General features: G+C 44.5%; 1 long non-coding RNA gene across 1 annotated transcript in view; it reads right to left on the minus strand.

Moving 5' to 3' along the window:
• Positions 1–14,701, minus strand: part of LOC135051056 (uncharacterized) — a 28,317-nt gene extending 13,616 nt beyond the window's left edge. The window contains exon 1 of the long non-coding RNA XR_010242016.1: positions 14,613–14,701. This is a non-coding gene — a long non-coding RNA (uncharacterized LOC135051056). The remainder of the gene's footprint in view (positions 1–14,612) is intronic.
• Between the last annotated feature and the right edge of the window lie 1,633 nt (positions 14,702–16,334).

Below are 16,334 nucleotides of genomic sequence, written 5' to 3' on the forward strand. Positions count from 1 at the left end.
TGGCAGATTTAAAAAAAATAGACCTCAAACAGCACATGATGCAAAGAAGAAAAAGAGGTGCAATGAGGTAGCTGTATGACTAAGCTAAGCAACATAAGTGTGCAGCGCAAACACCAGGCCTATCTAGGAGTGGCACTGCAGTTACAGACAGGATGGCACTTAAAAAACTAGTCCCAAAAAGCACATGATGCAAAAATGAAAAAGAGGTGCAAGTTGGAATTGTCCTTGGGCCCTCCCACCCACCCTTATGTTGTATAAACAGGACATGCACACTTTAACAAACCAATAATTTCAGCGACAGGGTCTGCCACATGACTGTGGCTGAAATGACTGGTTTGTTTGGGCCCCCACAAAAAAGAAGCAATCAATCTCTCCTTGCACAAACTGGCTACACAGAGGCAAGATGTCTACCTCATCATCATCCTCTGATTCCTCACCCCTTTCACCGTGTACATCCTCCTCACTGAGTATTAATTCGTCCCCACTGGAATCCACCATCACAGGTCCCTGTGTAATTTCTGGAGGCAATTGCTGGTAAAAGTCTTCCCGGAGGAATTTATAATTCATTTTGATGAACATCATCTCCTCCACATTTAGTGGAAGTAACCTCTTACGCCAATCGCTGACAAGGTTACCGGCTGCGCTAAACACTAGAGATGAGCGCCTGAAATTTTTCGGGTTTTGTGTTTTGGTTTTGGGTTCGGTTCCGCGGCCGTGTTTTGGGTTCGAACGCGTTTTGGCAAAACCTCACCGAATTTTTTTTGTCGGATTCGGGTGTGTTTTGGATTCGGGTGTTTTTTTCAAAAAACACTAAAAAACAGCTTAAATCATAGAATTTGGGGGTCATTTTGATCCCAAAGTATTATTAACCTCAAAAACCATAATTTACACTCATTTTCAGTCTATTCTGAATACCTCACACCTCACAATATTATTTTTAGTCCTAAAATTTGCACCGAGGTCGCTGTGTGAGTAAGATAAGCGACCCTAGTGGCCGACACAAACACCGGGCCCATCTAGGAGTGGCACTGCAGTGTCACGCAGGATGTCCCTTCCAAAAAACCCTCCCCAAACAGCACATGACGCAAAGAAAAAAAGAGGCGCAATGAGGTAGCTGTGTGAGTAAGATTAGCGACCCTAGTGGCCGACACAAACACCGGGCCCATCTAGGAGTGGCACTGCAGTGTCACGCAGGATGTCCCTTCCAAAAAACCCTCCCCAAACAGCACATGACGCAAAGAAAAAAAGAGGCGCAATGAGGTAGCTGACTGTGTGAGTAAGATTAGCGACCCTAGTGGCCGACACAAACACCGGGCCCATCTAGGAGTGGCACTGCAGTGTCACGCAGGATGTCCCTTCCAAAAAACCCTCCCCAATCAGCACATGATGCAAAGAAAAAGAAAAGAAAAAAGAGGTGCAAGATGGAATTGTCCTTGGGCCCTCCCACCCACCCTTATGTTGTATAAACAAAACAGGACATGCACACTTTAACCAACCCATCATTTCAGTGACAGGGTCTGCCACACGACTGTGACTGATATGACGGGTTGGTTTGGACCCCCCCAAAAAAAGAAGCAATTAATCTCTCCTTGCACAAACTGGCTCTACAGAGGCAAGATGTCCACCTCATCTTCACCCTCCGATATATCACCGTGTACATCCCCCTCCTCACAGATTATCAATTCGTCCCCACTGGAATCCACCATCTCAGCTCCCTGTGTACTTTGTGGAGGCAATTGCTGCTGGTCAATGTCTCCGCGGAGGAATTGATTATAATTCATTTTAATGAACATCATCTTCTCCACATTTTCTGGATGTAACCTCGTACGCCGATTGCTGACAAGGTGAGCGGCGGCACTAAACACTCTTTCGGAGTACACACTTGTGGGAGGGCAACTTAGGTAGAATAAAGCCAGTTTGTGCAAGGGCACTCCAAATTGCCTCTTTTTCCTGCCAGTATCAGTACGGACTGTGTGACGTGCCTACTTGGATGCGGTCACTCATATAATCCTCCACCATTCTATCAATGTTGAGAGAATCATATGCAGTGACAGTAGACGACATGTCCGTAATCGTTGTCAGGTCCTTCAGTCCGGACCAGATGTCAGCATCAGCAGTCGCTCCAGACTGCCCTGCATCACCGCCAGCGGGTGGGCTCGGAATTCTGAGCCTTTTCCTCGCACCCCCAGTTGCGGGAGAATGTGAAGGAGGAGATGTTGACAGGTCGCGTTCCGCTTGACTTGACAATTTTGTCACCAGCAGGTCTTTCAACCCCAGCAGACCTGTGTCTGCCGGAAAGAGAGATCCAAGGTAGGCTTTAAATCTAGGATCGAGCACGGTGGCCAAAATGTAGTGCTCTGATTTCAACAGATTGACCACCCGTGAATCCTTGTTAAGCGAATTAAGGGCTGCATCCACAAGTCCCACATGCCTAGCGGAATCGCTCACTTTTAGCTCCTTCTTCAATGCCTCCAGCTTCTTCTGCAAAAGCCTGATGAGGGGAATGACCTGACTCAGGCTGGCAGTGTCTGAACTGACTTCACGTGTGGCAAGTTCAAAGGGCATCAGAACCTTGCACAACGTTGAAATCATTCTCCACTGCACTTGAGACAGGTGCATTCCACCTACTATATCGTGCTCAATTGTATAGGCTTGAATGGCCTTTTGCTGCTCCTCCAACCTCTGAAGCATATAGAGGGTTGAATTCCACCTCGTTACCACTTCTTGCTTCAGATGATGGCAGGGCAGGTTCAGTAGTTTTTGGTGGTGCTCCAGTCTTCTGTACGTGGTGCCTGTACGCCGAAAGTGTCCCGCAATTTTTCTGGCCACTGACAGCATCTCTTGCACGCCCCTGTCGTTTTTAAAAAAATTCTGCACCACCAAATTCAAGGTATGTGCAAAACATGGGACGTGCTGGAATTTGCCCATATTTAATGCACACACAATATTGCTGGCATTGTCCGATGCCACAAATCCACAGGAGAGTCCAATTGGGGTAAGCCATTCCGCGATGATCTTCCTCAGTTGCCGTAAGAGGTTTTCAGCTGTGTGCGTATTCTGGAAAGCGGTGATACAAAGCGTAGCCTGCCTAGGAAAGAGTTGGCGTTTGCGAGATGCTGCTACTGGTGCCGCCGCTGCTGTTCTTGCGGCGGGAGTCCATACATCTACCCAGTGGGCTGTCACAGTCATATAGTCCTGACCCTGCCCTGCTCCACTTGTCCACATGTCCGTGGTTAAGTGGACATTGGGTACAACTGCATTTTTTAGGACACTGGTGAGTCTTTTTCTGACGTCCGTGTACATTCTCGGTATCGCCTGCCTAGAGAAGTGGAACCTAGATGGTATTTGGTAACGGGGGCACACTGCCTCAATAAATTGTCTAGTTCCCTGTGAACTAACGGCGGATACCGGACGCACGTCTAACACCAACATAGTTGTCAAGGACTCAGTTATCCGCTTTGCAGTAGGATGACTGCTGTGATATTTCATCTTCCTCGCAAAGGACTGTTGAACAGTCAATTGCTTACTGGAAGTAGTACAAGTGGGCTTACGACTTCCCCTCTGGGATGACCATCGACTCCCAGCGGCAACAACAGCAGCGCCAGCAGCAGTAGGCGTTACACGCAAGGATGCATCGGAGGAATCCCAGGCAGGAGAGGACTCGTCAGAATTGCCAGTGACATGGCCTGCAGGACTATTGGCATTCCTGGGGAAGGAGGAAATTGACACTGAGGGAGTTGGTGGGGTGGTTTGCGTGAGCTTGGTTACAAGAGGAAGGGATTTACTGGTCAGTGGACTGCTTCCGCTGTCACCCAAAGTTTTTGAACTTGTCACTGACTTATTATGAATGCGCTGCAGGTGACGTATAAGGGAGGATGTTCCGAGGTGGTTAACGTCCTTACCCCTACTTATTACAGCTTGACAAAGGGAACACACGGCTTGACACCTGTTGTCCGCATTTCTGGTGAAATACCTCCACACCGAAGAGCTGATTTTTTTTGGTATTTTCACCTGGCATGTCAACGGCCATATTCCTCCCACGGACAACAGGTGTCTCCCCGGGTGCCTGACTTAAACAAACCACCTCACCATCAGAATCCTCCTGGTCAATTTCCTCCCCAGCGCCAGCAACACCCATATCCTCCTCATCCTGGTGTACTTCAACACTGACATCTTCAATCTGACTATCAGGAACTGGACTGCGGGTGCTCCTTCCAGCACTTGCAGGGGGCGTGCAAATGGTGGAAGGCGCATGCTCTTCACGTCCAGTGTTGGGAAGGTCAGGCATCGCAACCGACACAATTGGACTCTCCTTGTGGATTTGGGATTTCGAGAATGCACAGTTCTTTGCTGTGCTGCTTTTGCCAGCTTGAGTCTTTTCATTTTTCTAGCGAGAGGCTGAGTGCTTCCATCCTCATGTGAAGCTGAACCACTAGCCATGAACATAGGCCGTTCCTTGCCACTCCGTGTGGTAAATGGCATATTGGCAAGTTTACGCTTCTCCTCCGACAATTTTATTTTAGGTTTTGGAGTCCTTTTTTTACTGATATTTGGTGTTTTGGATTTGACATGCTCTGTACTATGACATTGGGCATCGGCCTTGGCAGACGACGTTGCTGGCATTTCATCGTCTCGGCCATGACTAGTGGCAGCAGCTTCAGCACGAGGTGGAAGTGGATCTTGATCTTTCCCTAATTTTGGAACCTCAACATTTTTGTTCTCCATATTTTAATAGGCACAACTAAAAGGCACCTCAGGTAAACAATGGAGATGGATGGATTGGATACTAGTATACAATTATGGACGGGCTGCCGAGTGCCGACACAGAGGTAGCCACAGCCGTGAACTACCGCACTGTACTGTGTCTGCTGCTAATATAGACTGGTTGATAAAGAGATAGTATACTCGTAACTAGTATGTATGTATAAAGAAAGAAAAAAAAAACACGGTTAGGTGGTATATACAATTATGGACGGGCTGCCGAGTGCCGACACAGAGGTAGCCACAGCCGTGAACTACCGCACTGTACTGTGTCTGCTGCTAATATATAGACTGGTTGATAAAGAGATAGTATACTCGTAACTAGTATGTATGTATAAAGAAAGAAAAAAAAACCACGGTTAGGTGGTATATACAATTATGGACGGGCTGCCGAGTGCCGACACAGAGGTAGCCACAGCCGTGAACTACCGCACTGTACTGTGTCTGCTGCTAAAATAGACTGGTTGATAAAGAGATAGTATACTCGTAACTAGTATGTATGTATAAAGAAAGAAAAAAAAACCACGGTTAGGTGGTATATACAATTATGGACGGGCTGCCGAGTGCCGACACAGAGGTAGCCACAGCCGTGAACTACCGCACTGTACTGTGTCTGCTGCTAATATATAGACTGGTTGATAAAGAGATAGTATACTCGTAACTAGTATGTATGTATAAAGAAAGAAAAAAAAACCACGGTTAGGTGGTATATACAATTATGGACGGGCTGCCGAGTGCCGACACAGAGGTAGCCACAGCCGTGAACTACCGCACTGTACTGTGTCTGCTGCTAATATATAGACTGGTTGATAAAGAGATAGTATACTCGTAACTAGTATGTATGTATAAAGAAAGAAAAAAAAACCACGGTTAGGTGGTATATACAATTATGGACGGGCTGCCGAGTGCCGACACAGAGGTAGCCACAGCCGTGAACTACCGCACTGTACTGTGTCTGCTGCTAATATATAGACTGGTTGATAAAGAGATAGTATACTCGTAACTAGTATGTATGTATAAAGAAAGAAAAAAAAACCACGGTTAGGTGGTATATACAATTATGGACGGGCTGCCGAGTGCCGACACAGAGGTAGCCACAGCCGTGAACTACCGCACTGTACTGTGTCTGCTGCTAATATATAGACTGGTTGATAAAGAGATAGTATACTCGTAACTAGTATGTATGTATAAAGAAAGAAAAAAAAACCACGGTTAGGTGGTATATACAATTATGGACGGGCTGCCGAGTGCCGACACAGAGGTAGCCACAGCCGTGAACTACCGCACTGTACTGTGTCTGCTGCTAATATATAGACTGGTTGATAAAGAGATAGTATACTCGTAACTAGTATGTATGTATAAAGAAAGAAAAAAAAACCACGGTTAGGTGGTATATACAATTATGGACGGGCTGCCGAGTGCCGACACAGAGGTAGCCACAGCCGTGAACTACCGCACTGTACTGTGTCTGCTGCTAATATAGACTGGTTGATAAAGAGATAGTATACTCGTAACTAGTATGTATGTATAAAGAAAGAAAAAAAAACCACGGTTAGGTGGTATATACAATTATGGACGGGCTGCCGAGTGCCGACACAGAGGTAGCCACAGCCGTGAACTACCGCACTGTACTGTGTCTGCTGCTAATATAGACTGGTTGATAAAGAGATAGTATACTACTAATATTATATATACTGGTGGTCAGGTCACTGGTCACTAGTCACACTGGCAGTGGCACTCCTGCAGCAAAAGTGTGCACTGTTTAATTTTAATATAATATTATGTACTCCTGGCTCCTGCTATAACCTATAACTGGCACTGCAGTAGTGCTCCCCAGTCTCCCCCACAATTATAAGCTGTGTGAGCTGAGCAGTCAGACAGATATATAATATATATAGATGATGCAGCACACTGGCCTGAGCCTGAGCAGTGCACACAGATATGGTATGTGACTGACTGAGTCACTGTGTGTATCGCTTTTTTCAGGCAGAGAACGGATATATTAAATAAACTGCACTGTGTGTCTGGTGGTCACTCACTATATAATATATTATGTACTCCTGGCTCCTGCTATAACCTATAACTGGCACTGCAGTAGTGCTCCCCAGTCTCCCCCACAATTATAAGCTGTGTGAGCTGAGCAGTCAGACAGATATATATAATATTATATATAGATAATAGATGATGCAGCACACTGGCCTGAGCCTGAGCAGTGCACACAGATATGGTATGTGACTGAGTCACTGTGTGCTGTGTATCGCTTTTTTCAGGCAGAGAACGGATTATAAATAAAACTGGTGGTCACTATCAGCAAAACTCTGCACTGTACTGAGTACTCCTAATGCTCCCCAAAATTAGTAAATCAAGTGTCTCTCTAATCTATTCTAAACGGAGAGGACGCCAGCCACGTCCTCTCCCTATCAATCTCAATGCACGTGTGAAAATGGCGGCGACGCGCGGCTCCTTATATAGAATCCTAGTCTCGCGATAGAATCCAAGCCTCGCGAGAATCCGACAGCGTCATGATGACGTTCGGGCGCGCTCGGGTTAACCGAGCAAGGCGGGAAGATCCGAGTCGCTCGGACCCGTGAAAAAAAACATGAAGTTCTGGCGGGTTCGGATTCAGAGAAACCGAACCCGCTCATCTCTACTAAACACTCTTTCGGAGTACACACTGGAGGGGGGGCAACTTAGGTAAAATAAAGCCAGTTTGTGCAAGGGCCTCCAAATTGCCTCTTTTACCTACCAGTATATGTACGGACTGTCTGACATGCCTACTTGGATGCTGTCACTCATATAATCCTCCACCATTCTTTCAATGGTGACAGAATCATATGCAGTGACAGTAGACGTCAGTAATCATTGGCAGGTCCTTAAGTCCAGACCAGATGTCAGCTTTCGCTCCTGACTGGCCTGCATCACCGCCAGCGGGTGGGCTAGGAAATCTTATCCTTTTCCTTGCAGCTCCAGTGGTGGGAGAAATTGAAGGAGGAGCCGTTGACGTTCCATTTAAGTTGACAATTTACTAACCAGCGGTCTTTGCACCTCCGCACACTTGTGCCTGCTGGAAACAGAGATACAACGTAGGCTTTAAATCTAGATTCGAGCACGTGGCCAAAATGTAGTGCTCTGATTTCAACAGATTGACCACCCTTGAATCCTGGCAAAGCGAATGAAGGGCTCCATCCACAAGTCCCACATACTTTGCGGAATCACTCCGTCTTAGCTCCTCCTTCAATTTCTCCAGCTGCTTCTGCAAAAGTGTAACGAGGGGAATAACCTGACTCAAGCTGGCAGTGTCTGAACTGACTTCACGTGTGGCAAGTTCGAAGAGTTGGAGAATCTTGCACAAGACGGAAATCATTCTCCACTGCGCTTGAGTCAGGTGCATTAACCCTCCTTTGCCTATATCGTAGGTGGATGTATAGGCTTGAATGGCCTTTTGCTGCTCCTCCATCCTCTGAAGCATATAGAACAGGCATCCCCAACCACGTTCCTCAAGGCACACCAACAGTGCAGGTTTTAGTGATATCCAGGCTTTAGCACAGATGGTTAAATCAAAATAACCGAAGTACTAATTAAGTTACCTGTGTTCAAGCCTGGATATCACTATAACCACGACTGTTAGTGTGCCTTGAGGACCGTGGTTGGGAAACACTGATATAGCGTGTTGAATTCCACCTTGTTACAACCTCTTGCTTCAATTGATAGCAGGGCAGGTTCAGGAGTGTTTGCTGGCGCTCCAGTCTTCGGCACGCAGTGAGAGAACGCCGAAAGTGGAAAGCAATTTTTCGGGCCACCGACAGCATCTCCTGCACACCCCTCTCATTTTTCAAAAAATTTCTGCACCACCAAATTAATTATATGTGCAAATCATGGGACATGCTGGAATTTGCCCCGACGTAATACACGCACAATATTGGTGGCGTTGTCCGATATCACAAATCCCCAGGAGAGTCCAATTGGGGTAAGGCATTCTGCAATGATGTTCCTCAGTTTCCGTAAGAGGTTGTCAGCTGTGTGCCTCTTATGGAAAGCGGTGATACATAGCGTAGCCTGCCTAGGAACGAGTTGGCATTTGCAAGATGCTGCTTCTGGTGCCACTGCGGGAGGCCATACATCTACCCAGTGGGCTGATACAGTCATATAGTCCTTAGTCTGCCCTGTTCCACTTGTCCACATGTCTGCGGTTAAGTGGACACTGGATACAACCGCATTTTGTAGGACACTGGTGACTTTTTCTGACGTCTGTGTACATTCTCGGTATTGCCTGCCTAGAGTAGTGGAACCTAGATGGGATTTGATACAGGGGACACATTATCTCCATCAAATTTCTAAGTGCCACTGAACTAATGGTGGATACCGGACGCACCTCTAACAGTTGGTGGATACCGGACGCACCTCTAACAGTTCTTTTCTGTGCTCTTTCCAGCTTAACTCTTAATTTTTCTAGCTGGAGGATGAGGGCTTCCATTGTCATGTGAAGCTGAACCACTAGCCATGAACTTTGGCTTTTTGGATTTTTCATGCCCTCTACTATCACATTGGGCATTGACCTTGGCAGACGATGTTGATGGCATTTCATTGTCTATGTCATGGCTAGTGGCAGCAGCTTCAGCACTAGGAGGAAGTGGTTCTTCTTGATCTTTCACTATTTTCTCCTCAAAATTTTTGTTCTCCATTATTTTTTGGGAGTTAGATGAGAAAATATGCGGCACAGGAATGACTGGTATTACTGATGACACAGGACACTACCACTGGTCTGATGCAGCACAACAGGTTGTAGTTGTTGTTATAATTATACTGCAGCAGTGGACATATAGCAGCAGCGTATTTCATCACTGGAATTACTGATGAGACAGGACACTACCACTGGTATGATGCAGCACAACAGGTTGTTGTTGTTATAATTATTATACTGCAGCAGTGGACATATAGCAGCAGCGTATATCGTCACTGGAATTACTAATGATATAGGACACTTCCACTGGTCTGATGCAGCACAACAGGTTGTTGTTATAATTATTATACTGCAGCAGTGAACATATAGCAGCAGCGTATATTGTCACTGGAATTACTGATGAGACAGGACACTACCACTGATGCAACACAACAGGTTGTTGTTATAACAAAAATAGAAATAGTGGTTTGATCTGCGCTTATAATTAAAATGGCAGCCTATATGGTACAAAAGAGCCTTCACCAAGACCCCAAATAGAACACTGTATAGAAAGATGACCACACCTGGCGCCACCATACAACAAGTAGTGAAATGAAATCACAGCTTACTTTTTGATTATTTGATTGACAAATAGACTCTTTTCAGAGAAAATTAATATCTGCAGAATTAAAACAAAACAAACATAGTGCAGCCAATAGTGCAATAGGTATTGGAAGTTTTATTGGTTCCACTCACATAAGTATGAGTCAATACTGCATATCATCCACCAGAGGGTATGACACCTCAATTCCAACGAATATCTCTATGGGCTGTAAACTAGTGCAATGCAGCTTTACCACACATAAAATTTATTCTGACAAAAACACACTCACATAGATAAATAGTTTGAAACATATATCACCCAATGGGGTACTGGAAGTTCAATTTGTCACATTGCCAGCAGTGTTAAGTCTCCAGAATGGGGTCCAGTTGGTTAGAGCCTTATGCTTTAGCGCGCTTTCGGTCCACAGACGTTCCTCAGAAGAATAAAGGCACTAGTCAGCAGGAGCCACTTAAATACCCTTCTTAATTAACCCACTCTCAGGTGTTCAAAGCAGATTCTGGTGTGGATCGGTGCCCGCTCGGAAGCGCGTCACCGGAAGTGACACGTGCGTTCCAACGGTGACTTCATACTTCCTGTTTGCATTCCAATAGTCCGCAGCGCTTCCTGGTCCCAGCGCTCAATATCAGGAAGGAAGATTTACAGGAGGATTTAATATATTTAAACGGAGCAGATCCATCTCAAAGTCCAGAACAGCCATGGGGTGCATATTTATTAAGAAGTATGTGGGTCCATAAGAATATAAAATGAAATAAAAAACACAATTACAATGATAAAACATTAAAATACATTTTTAATACCAGCAAATAATTGAGAAATATAGGAGGCTAAGAACAGAGATCAAGATTCCAAATGCCATTTTAACTCAAAATTAGCGTTAAGGCCATTGGGGAGCAATGTGCCCAATTTGTAAATCCAGCGCATCTCTGCCTTGGCAAGGGGGACTTCAATATCCTTATTACGCCAGGTAGGGTTAATTAATTGAATACCCCAAAAGGATTTAATTCCACTCACCTTACCTCCATGTACATCTTTAAAATGGGAGGACAGTGAGTGGGTTTCTAGCCCCTTTTTGATAATTATAAAGATGTTCCGAAAATCTTGTTTTCAAACATCTTGTGGTTTTACCAATATAAAGCAGAGAGCATTGGCAATCTATGGCGTATATAACGTTCTTGGAGTTACAAGTTATGAATTCCCTAATATTGTAATTGGCCTCCTTTACTGTAAATTCTTTTAATTTACTAGGACCTTTAGTGGCCTTACACATGTTACACATAGCGCAACGATGAAACCCCTGAGTGTGAATACTACTTCTTTTATTGGTCTCAATTGCGCTGTGTACTAATTTATCCTTTAGAGAATTGGACTTTCTATAAATAAAAGCTGGTTTTATCGGTAAACATAAACCTATCACAGGGTCTTTTCTCAGGATAATCCAATGTTTGTTAAAAACACGTTCGATTTCTTTATGCTGACAATTATAATTAGACACAAGCGACCACTGATGTGTATCACTCTTAGCAACTAATCTTGTTTTACCGATAAGATCTTTTCATTCAAAGGTATTAACCTTAGTTAGAGCTTCATTCAGAAGTTCTTTTTAATATCACTTTTGTAGAAATCGGTTGGTCATATCAATGGACTCAGTTCGGCAAACTTCTGACTCTGTGCAATTGTTTAACTCTCATGTATTGGCTGTAAGGGATACTGTTCAGCCAATTAGTATGGTGTTGACTGTTGACACTAATATAGCTATTTGAGTCAGTCGGTTTCCTATATAACCGAGTGTGTATAGTTTGCTCTTTTATATAAATACACAGGTCAAGGAAAACTAGTACCTCACTGCTAATATTCACAGTGAGTTTAATATTAAACTCGTTGTTGTTCAGTGAATCGCAGAAGGACTTGAGTTCTTCCTTGTCACAGCTCCAAATAAATAGCAGATCATCAATGTATCTGTACCAGAGTACCAGGTTCGCCCTCAGAACACCATCCCACCAAACAGTCTGGTCCTCCCAATAGGACATGAATAGATTGGCATAGCTAGGGGCAAAGCTGGTACCCATAGCTGTGCCGACACATTGTAGGAAATAAATAATATTAAATACAAAGTAATTATTATTTAAAATAAATTTTATACTTCGGATGATGAAATCTTTTAAACCTATAGAATACTCTGACTGATCCAAAAATATTGGACTGCTTCAATCCCCTTAGTTTCCTGTATTATTGTGTTTAAGGTTGATACCTCAGCACTAACCATAACATAAGTTTCACACCAATTAGTGGTGGACAATAAATTAATACATCACTGGTGTCTTTGAGATAAGACTTAGTTTTCCTTACCAGCGTTTGTAGATAAAAATCTACAACTGATGATAAGTTTGAGGTGATACCTGGTCTACCAGGGGGGTGGAGGGGATCCTTATGGACCTTTGGCAGAGTATATATGGTTGTTATAGACGGATGCTTAATGTTGATATATTTATATTCGGATTTCCTGATGACATTTTTAGTTAAAGCATCATTTGTTAAATTTTTCAAGGATTTGGTTATTCTCTCCATGGGGTTACCTTTCAATTTTGTATAATTATCACCCTCATTTAACTGGCAATTAATTTCTGCAATATAGTCCTCCCAGTCCATAAGGACTACCACTCCACTCTTGTCTAATGGTTTAATGACCAATTGGTCATCCTCTATCAATCCTTTTAGAGCATGCCACACTTTTTTTTGTCAAATTACAATTCTTACGTTTTTTCTTTATAACCTTCTCTACATCATCCAATACTAATTTGTTGAAACAGTCTACAAAACTGCCCCTACAGTAAGTAGGATAAAAATATGATTTGGTTTTAAACCCAGAACCCGAGGGTTCTCTGGTGTCCCTGGTTTCAACCTCATCTTTATTTAGAAAGATTTTTTTGACTGTGAGCTTGCGTATATATGTTTGTAAATCTATATAAAAATCAAACGGTTCCAATTGACTGGTGGGCGCAAATTTTAGACCTCTTTTTAGAACTGTTTCCTCATCTTTGTGCTGCACAACAGCACAATGCAGCACAACAGGTTGCAGCACAACAGGTTGTTGTTATAATTATTATACTGCAGGAGTGGACATATAGCAGCAGCATATATCGTCACTGGAATTACTGATGAGACAGGACAGGTTGTTGTACAATTATTATACTGCAGCAGTGGACATAGTTGCCTACCCTCTCTCATTCTGCAGGAGACTCCCTGAAACAGCAACAATCTCCCTCACTCCCTGAATAGTCCAGCAATCTCCCTGATTACACCTTACCCCCATTAAGTAGCAATTACATTCTTGGGGAGGGAGGGGGGGGGGGGGGAGAGAAGAAATCAGGGATAAATTCATTCAAATGGGAACATCCAGTGCCATTTCCCTGCATTGATTATAAGGCACAATGATCCCTATGGCTACATGCATTTTAAATAAGGTTTCTTGTAGCCACTTACAGTATATGGAACCTCCTGTAAAAAACAATACACAAACACATCCTGCAAATATCAGTGTATTTTCTACAACAAATAGATATTAGTAAGTTTGGGCCTCATTTACATTTGGATGTAAGTCATTTTCATAACACGCCTCTCCGATGTAGCGGTACGCGCCCACGGTTTTAGTTGTTACTTTCACAATTTCCCTGAAATCCTTTTTCAAAAGTAGGCAAGTATGGTATATCGTCACTGGAATTACTGATGAGACAGGACACTACCACTGGTCTGATGCAGCACAACAGGTTGTTGTTATAATTGTTATACTGTAGCAGTGGACATATAGCAGCAGTGTATATCGTCAGTGGAATGACTGATGAGACAGGACACTACTACTGGTCTGCACAGCACAGCACACTTTATACAGCTACACTGGATATATGGCAGCATCACACGCACGTACAGCGGAGACGCGGCCAGCAGCAGTCGGGAAGCAGGAACGGGCAGGTGAGTATTTTTCTTAGTTTTTTGTTTTTTTCTATTTTGTGTTTGCGGCGCTACCGAGGGGCACAGCTACAGGGGGCACACCTACTGAGGGCACAGTTGCAGGGGGCACATCTACTGGGGTCAAATCGACAGGGGGCACAACTACTGGGGCAAATCTACAGGGGGCACAGCTACAAGGGGCACAACTACTGGGTCCATTACTACAGGGGGCATAACTGTGTCCACGCCCCTTCTCTATGAAGCCATGCTCCTATTTTTGACGTCCGCCTTTGGCGCGCACGATGCTTATCCTATGAGTGTGTGTGTATGGGGGGGGGGCGCCAAAGGAAACTTTCGCCCTGGATGTCACAAGGTCTAGAACCGGCCCTGGTGGCCGCACCCCCAATTCAGTACAGGAGAGGGGGTGCCGAAACATACCTTGCTCCAGGCACTATGACACCTTACTACACCTCTGTATACACACACACACACACAAACACAAAGTTTTTCCGTCCCCTTGAAGTTATATATATATGTATATATATATATACTTTCATAGACACGGCACTCCCAATAAATATTGAACTTGGTCCGGTCCATATTTTCTTAGCTTATACCCACCACCAAACAACATGTGTCTCCGATCCCTGGTGCTGCAGCCAGCTTTCAGGCGTCCGGCACATACCAATTACATCATCGCACCTAAGAGCAAACCCATTCACAGCCTCCCGTCACCATAGTTACCACCTCATTGTGTACTGTAAGAGGATACATCAAATCACTGCTATGTTTACACAGTATAACAATTATTACTATGAACAACGCGATTAAGCATTTATAAACAAACAAAAATGTTACAGTTAATATTCCGCTGGCAGAGGAAAATTCATGATCATTCTAGCAGCAAGAACAGTCAGTAACCACTAGAATAAATCTGATTGTTTTTAAATCAAGCAAAGTTAAAGATCAAGGACCAGTTATAAAAACCAAAAGCCAGTTATAAAAATAAAAAACTATTAATCTTGCACAATGACTTTGGTAAAAGAAAGAGAGTGGCAGCATCTCATTTAACCCCTTTGGTGCTATCACATCCAGTTTACAGTATTTATCCAAAAGGCCTCCCTTCGAAGCAACTGTTTAGCCCGGTCCTCACCTCTACGTGATAGAGGAACATGGTCGATCATTCTGTATCTCAGGCTAGCTAAATTGTATTGGGCCTGTAAATAGTGTTTAGTCACCAGCTGGTCGTGACCACCACCCATTAAAGCAGCCCTAATAGCAGAGCGGTGCAATGTCATCCGCTCTTTGAACTTGCATCTCTCAACAACACCATCTCCTTTCCTCCCTGTGACATCTCTCACCCCCACCATCATCCCCTCCCTGTGTCATCTCTCATCCACATCATCATCTCCTGCCTGCATCTGCCTGCCATGCATCTCTCACACTCCACCTCCCTTTGGGCCTAATTCAGAGTAGATCACAGGAGCAAATTTGTTAGCAGTTGGGCAAAACTATGGACCTCATTCCGATTTGATCGCTATCTGCCGTTGTTCGCTGCATAGTAATCAGTTAAAAAAATGGCTATTCTGCATATGCACAGCAATGCACACGTGTGTCGTACAGGTACGAAGTGCTTTGTGGTTTTGCACAGGTTCTAACGACGATTCCAAATGCACGGCCGAACGCAAGGAGATTGACAGCAAGTGGAAGTTTCTGGGTGGCAACTGACCGTTTTCTGGGAGTGTTTGGAAAAATGCAGGCATGGCTGGCCATATGCAGGGAGGGTATCTGACGTCATTACCATGTCACTCGTTGCAGCAATCATCGCACAAAATAAGTAACTACAGGGCTGGTCTTGTTTTGCACAAAATGTGTTTGCAGCTGCTCGCCTGCACAGGCGTTCGCATTTCTGCAAAGCGAAAATACACACCTCCATGGGCGATGACAATGCGTTTTCATGGCTGCTAAAAGTAGCTAGCGAGCGATCAATTCGGAATAAGGGCCCATGTGCACTGTGGGGGGGATGGCAGATATAATGTGCAGAGAGAGTTAGATTTGAGTGGGGTGTGTTCAAACTTAAATCTAAATTGTAGTGTAAAAATAAAATAGCCAGTATTTACTAGGGATGAGCGGGTTCGGTTCCTCGGAATCCGAACCCGCCCGAACTTCAGTTTTTTTCACACGGGGCCGAGCGACTCGGATCTTCCCGCCTTGCTCGGTTAACCCGAGCGCGCCCGAACGTCATCATCCCGCTGTCGGATACTCGCGAGGCTCGGATTCTATCGCGAGACTCGGATTCTATATAAGGAGCCGCGCGTCGCCGCCATTTTCACACGTGCATTG

Source organism: Pseudophryne corroboree, chromosome 2 (assembly GCF_028390025.1).
Source record: "Pseudophryne corroboree isolate aPseCor3 chromosome 2, aPseCor3.hap2, whole genome shotgun sequence".
NCBI classification, from domain to species: Eukaryota; Metazoa; Chordata; class Amphibia; order Anura; family Myobatrachidae; genus Pseudophryne; species Pseudophryne corroboree.